This window comes from Emys orbicularis, chromosome 3, assembly GCF_028017835.1.
Source record: "Emys orbicularis isolate rEmyOrb1 chromosome 3, rEmyOrb1.hap1, whole genome shotgun sequence".
Taxonomy (NCBI): Eukaryota; Metazoa; Chordata; order Testudines; family Emydidae; genus Emys; species Emys orbicularis.
In genome coordinates this window covers 27,517,057-27,524,062 of record NC_088685.1, presented here as the reverse complement: position 1 = coordinate 27,524,062, position 7,006 = coordinate 27,517,057, and positions in this window count along the sequence as shown.

The window sequence follows — 7,006 nt, the reverse complement described above, 5'->3', positions numbered from 1 at the left end:
CAAACAAGGGATATTGATTCCTTTTATCTTCAATGACAGGTGCAAGAAAGAGACCACAGATGACAAAGAACCTGGAGTGGATAAAATGTGTGTGTGTGACGGAGATACTCCCTAAGACTGTTTTTTTTTTTTTTTTTTTTGACATAAAAGCAGCCAGAGCACTTGTATATTGATTACTAAGAGCTATCAATAACAGCTGAAGAAACATGCATACAGAGGTGGGTGACCTAAGAGACAGAAGAATAGCCGTAGTATGTCACCAGAATATCACTGCAACTAATTCTACAGTATATAAAGAGCGTGCATTTCTCTGATAAGGCTAGAGGCCGTTCCTAGAGAACTTTCATACTGCATTACCTACACCTATACTCAGCAACACACAGATCATTCTGATTACACACCAAAGGCAACACTATTACTCATCTCCAAAGAAGACAGTCATTTCAGCCCCAGTATGACCCATAAACATATCCTTTTAAAAAACACTGCATAAATAATTTCACAACAAAAACTAAAATCAGTAATAACTGGGAACGATTTACCCACACATCAACTGGTAGCAGGGTGTAACATACCTGAATTACAACAAAATAAATGGAAAAAGGAAAGCAGGGCTATATGATCTGTACAGAGTAGGCCACAAGATGGAGAGTAAGAGAGTAAGACATACATCATTGATAAAAAGCAAGTTGCAAACAATCCCCAATATAAGAGTAACAGTTCAAAGAGGAGAGAATGCCATAATACAGAGCTAGACCCATAATGCTCCAAGTCTGGAATCCACACACAGACTGTCGGGCACACAATCAGGAAAGAGAACTATAGGAAGAATTCTACAGATCTGAAGGGATTAACATATCACTGCTTAATAAATGGCCCACTATGATAAATAATTCCCCTGATTCCATCACACTGGAGAGCTGGGCAGCATTGTCAGAGCCTGCAACCCCAATGACAGAAATACACACTCGAAAGATACCTCACCAAAATCATGAAATAAAAAGGGATGACCTCAGATTATAATACCTTAATTTCTCTGAACTGGAAGCCTTTTGTCTAGCATTACAACCTCAAAAATGTTTTTTGTTCCACATCCAACCCCCTCCATGTATGTTTTATCTTGAGTTCCTACATACTTTGTCCTGGGCTTTGGAGGCTGTAGTGTCCCAGAAGGAGCTATCTTGACGGCATGGAGATGAGGTTGGGTCATATCTTGCTCCTGATCCACTGATGGATTTGCAGGTCAAGATCAGGACTTTACACAGTTAATAGAAGTGGAATGGAAGCCAGTGGAGGGACTGGAGCACCAGACTAATATGCTTGTGGCTGAGATGGCAGGAAGAGACATTTTGCACAGGTTCTTCATTGCTTCCACAATCAGCTTTGTGTACAGTGTATCCAGTTTCAATCTGAGGGACATACAGATCAAGTTCGTAGATGCTCATCCTGGAGAAGGGGTAAAGTTTGCAATCAGGAAGGAAGTGAAAGAGGTTCTTTCCCCAATCCCATCATTGCTTTGGCTTGCTTTGAGAAATGGGGCAGATGCCTTTGATAGGCAAAACATTGTATTCCTTTTTCTAATTCAAAGTCCCCCCCACTTCAAATCAGGGATGGTGTCCTTAGTCTCTGTTTACCAGAAGCTGGGAATGGGCGACAGGGGATGGATCATTTAGGGATTACCAGTTCTGTTCATTCCCTCTAAAGCACCTGGCATTGGCTACTGTCAGAAGACAGGATACTGGGCTAGATGGACCCAGTAGGGCCGTTCTTATGTAACCACATTGTGTAGACCTGGATTGAGTTTGACTCAGCTATTCTTCAGCCAGAGAGAAGTCTTACAGAAGATATCACAGGATGTTCCTCCACTTAACCCACATCAAGATCACAGTGAAAGAGGAGAGAAGACATCGCAATAAATGCCCCTCAGAAATGTGCAAGTTTAACTGTCTGAAGTGATTTATTTGGAAAATATCCTATAGACCATGCAGAGGTTGAAAATGAAAGTATTATTGCTCATCAGATGTGGTGTACAAATGCAGAAGAAAATTAGGAACAGAAGGACTTGCACAGTACTTTAATAATGTAGCTGTTCCTTTTTGTCCATCACTGGTTGTCTCATCTGTTATTCAAGCTCTTGATGGTGCTTTGTGGAGTATACTGAAGAGCAAATTCAATACAAATGCTTTAAAAACAAGATGAACCTTTTCATACCCTAGAGCTTTGAGAGAAATCTTACCCTAGTTCTACAGAAATGAATAAATATTTTATCACCATTGTTGTGTATGTGTCAAAATATCAAATCTAATTTCAATCAAACCTGCCATATCAATCCTGAGGTAACTGGTGATGTGCACTTCAATTGTCAGCACCAAGCAGCTAATGCTTGTATTATCCCCAGTCTGAACATGTATATTATTTTATTTTTTATTATTTGTAGCATTTATGAATAAGGTAAACTACGGAGCACAAATCTGAACTAATCCTTGCAAGTATTCCACTCTGACAAAAGAAAACAAATGCTATCTTATAATGCTAAGCAAGCAATTTATTTGTACAAGAAATTCTGTGACATCACCAAAATTCTGAAATAGTGGTTGACGACACACTGTATGCAGTAATATTGCAAGACATCGTGATTAAGGATAAATATTAAGTCTTTATAAAGACTATACATTGTTTTTTTAAGTATTTTAGTATGCATGGGGGCGACTATATTTGGTAGTTCTGTTACACAAAGTAACAAATGGTCATTGACTTCTGTGTAATATTACCCTTTCATATTCCATTGACACTTCCAGTGAATAAAATGCATTATCCTACAACATTGCAAATAGGTTAGTGGGGCACTTAGATCATACATATTTTGACTGCTACTATTAAGATTCTAATTCACCTGGCAGTTTCAAATTAGTTAGTTTAAGATCTGGCACCATTTCTGAGTGAGAGCAGGAGAGAGATGAGAGAGACAGAACATAGATTCCTATTATTTATTATGTATATTACAATAATGTAAGGAAGCCACAAAAGTGATTGGGGCTCCATTGTGCTGTACCAACAAAGTAAAAGGATAGACTTACTCTGAAGACTTTACAGCCTAATTTAAATCAAGTATAACTAGCACTAAGAAGGACTGGGAAGAGAGGAGAGATGAAGGAAGCAGCAATAAGAACATGCATTACCATAGGCCAGCTAGATTTTTTAAAAATAAGATATGAATAACAAATATATGGAGGCTAGGTTGATGGCTGGCACCGACATTATTGATTGACAATTTATAAAGAGGGCATGAAAGTTTTGTTTTACCGTCTGCTTTTTACTTCAGAAATATCAGAAGCAGCATTCTACAGTTTTACAAGACAAGAGCAGTAATCCTTCAGCTCAACTCCGCACTGATTAGGCCTCAACTGGAGTATTATGTCCAGTTCTGGGCACCACATTTCAGGAAAGATGTGGACAAATTGGAGAAAGTCCAGAGAAAAGCAACAAAAATTATTAATGGTCTATTAAACATGACCTAGGAGGGAAGACTGAAAAAACTGGGTTTGCTTAGTCTGGAGAAGAAAGCTGTTATGTTGTCTCAAGTACATAAAAGGTTGTTACAAGTAGGAGAGAGAAAAAATTCTTCCCCTTAACCTCTGGGGATAGGACAAGAAACAATGGGTTTAAATTGCAGCAAGGGCAGTTTAGGTTGGACATTAGGAAAAACTTCCTGTCAGGGTGGTTAAGCACTGGAATAAATTGCCTAGGGAGGTTGTGGAATATCCATCATTGGAGATTTTTAAGAATATTTACACAAACACCTGTCAGGGATGGTCTAGATAATACTTAGTCCTGCCATGAGTGCAGGGAATTGGACTAGATGACCTCTCGAGGTGCCTTCCAATCCTATGTTCTATGAATACCTACTGGATGTCTCAAAAGATGCATATTGTTAACTATCCCACTTTAATCTAGGGACCAACATATTGAATCTTTAGGACTTCCTTCCTCCAAAATGTTAGCCAGGCATTCAAGTTAAACAGGTGTTAAGAACAGCCCCCTCCATCCTACCTACAAGATATAAAGTTTTCGACAGTTTAACTCTTCCCCCTCAACCCTACCCTCAATTGTTCAAGTTTAATTTTCTTGACGCTTTTGCTGTTACCGCTCAGTCTTCTCCACTTGAAGCTCAGGTCCTGTCTAATATCAGCCTAAGCAGACTTCCCCATGTACACACTTTGAAGACAGGAGAAGTAAAAGAACAAAAACAAAAAACAAAACACACTCAGGGCCATTTTTCCCTCCTTGCATATCACCTTTTGCTAATTGTCACATTAGCTTCCTTAAAGGGCAAAATAAAGATCCAACTGCTATTATAGCAGAAATCCTAGAAACTCCTAGATAGGAAAGACAAGATATCAATCTTCTTTAACTAAGTAGAATGTAAAATATCAGCTTCACAGGATAGCTTCCCCCGCCCTCCCCACACACACACCCCCAGCATGAGCAGTTACAATCTTTTATTTTTCCAAAGTCATAATAAAAGAAAATCTGCAATGTGGAGAAGGCAGCTAAACAAGCCCACAGATGGTCTGGAAATAAAAAAATCCAGGAACTGATCAAATACAAAGCACCTTGTCACAGCACACAATGAGAATTAGCAATTCAAAGTTAAATTTGTTAAAATGGTAAAGGAAATTTAAAATATGTTGACAGACTTAACTGTGGCAAATCACGATCAGACACTACTGTTAATTTAGCTATGAAAATTGCACAGTAATTTTTTATTAAGACAATAAAATTGATACAAAGTAGAACTTATGTTCAAGTTCAGCTTTCTTATACACTACTATTTTAGATCAATTCACTACTATTAGTAGTGCATAGTAACTAATCATATAAACCCATTTATGATTCTCAGTTTACTCCCTTCATATTACAAGATGCCCATGACCAGAAAGCTCCATTATACAAAGAAAACAGAATATTGTTCAGTGATGTGAGAAAAGTTAAACACATGCACAAAAGTGGACATTGTGCAGTTGTTTTGACAACCCTGCAATGCTACTCAGTGGATTTCCTGTGAAGGAGACATTTAAAACTCACAGACCAGTCTATAGACATTTGCTCATTCAATATGGCTTCATGTGAAAAAGGGATAAAACAAGCTTTGGAGTAAGACATTTGTTGATTAAATAGTGCCCTCTGCTGCTTGCAAGGGCAACTACAAGGAAGAGACATATTTCAAGTATTTTTTTATTATCCCCAAAATTCCATACTATTACAGTATTGCCACTGTCAAACAGGAACAATATACAAAAAGGCTTGAAGATGAAAACATAACTCCATATAATTTTTAGTCTCTTCAAAGTATATGTTTTTTTGCCAAAGTAACTTCCACAGAAATCTTGATCGCGGGGGGGGGGGGGGGGGGGGGGGGAGGAGAGAATCTGTAATCAATAATTCATCCTGGGTTTAGAAAATCAAATTAAATTATTTCCTGTTGATGCATCAAAAATTCTGCAGTTGAAACCCAGGCCCTGTTCCAAAGCCCTCTAATACAATTAGAAAAAAACAAAACAGCCAGGCTCATGCGAAGTAGTGGAAATGTATTAAGGGAAAAGTGGTCCAGACAACACTAAAAACACTACCAGCACACATGAATATATTCAAGAGAGTAGAGAAAAGGAGTGTAACTTCCCCTTATTATTTGCCCCCCCCCCCCCCCTTCTACTAGGAAGCATTTTTTCATAGTATAAGGGATATATTCCATTGAGGCCACCCAAACTTCTATTTGTTTTTTAACATTAGTTTACAATTTTTTTTAAAAGTGGGTGCCTAAAGCTAGGCAATGGGAGTTTTGGGGTGCTCAGCACTGGAGAAAGATCAAGCCACTTATTTGAGCACCTAAAAAAGGGTTTCTGAGTCTAACCATGCATCCAGATTTTTTAAAGACTTTAGCTTTAAAATTCAGAAGCCATGCTCTAATAGTACAAGTCATATCAGGGTGTGTATCAATAGAAGGCACTTCGAGTGGCTTTGATGCACAAGGTCAAAAGCTTCTCCATCCCAAAGCATCTCTGCAGACAAGGGGAGCTGTACAGAATCACTATTCATTCCTGTCCTGGCTTGTTCCTCCAATAAACCCACCCTGGTTGTGTCCCTGCGTACAGTGTCCTGCCATCACACTGGTTGCGTTTGCACTATTTTCTTTGGCTTCCTATCATGTTTGTCTTCTCCTCACCATCCTAATTTTTTGATTGTTGCCAATCCCATATCCTGATTTCACATCCTACTCTGCTCCTAACAATTTATCTTAAATCATTCCATTTTACACCAGCCATCTTTCAAAATAATCTCATCTTTACTACTTCCAGCCTTATGTCATCTGTTTCATTTAAAGCAGCTGCTTCTAAACTATAGCATAATACTGTTAGCATGCTTTGGAACCAAAATGTTTATAGCAGCCACTATTTTGTCAATGTCTATGCAGCACTTGTAGCTGCGGCCCATCTCCTTATAACCTTTATGGAGCCATTGGCACTAAACAAGCTGTCTAGGTACACAAGATTTTACTTGTTTATGACTTCACCGTTGCTGCATTTCAACACTGTCTACTGCCCCTTTTCCAAGATGCAACCACTTAAATCTTCTTGGCATTTATTGTAAGTACAAGTCAAGTACACAGATTTTCCAGAGTAGTGAAAAATATCATTAATTCAAACAAGCATGCCTACCAGCTGTACAATGCATAAACTAAAGAGCTCAACTCTAGTTTAGAGTTGTCACACCCTCCAACTCCTCTAACATTTTTCCATTTTCATCCAGTTAAAAAACCACAATGAAAAACAATGATTATTCCCTGCCCCAATGTCTTACACAGAACTTTGACTTGAACCAGTTGCTTCATTTTCCACCAGTTCTTATAGCACTGAAGGAGTCTTCATATACAGCTTTTTTAACTACAATTATCTTATCTGGAATGCCATATGGTTTTGCTACTTTCGATAATGTTTCCCTCCAAACT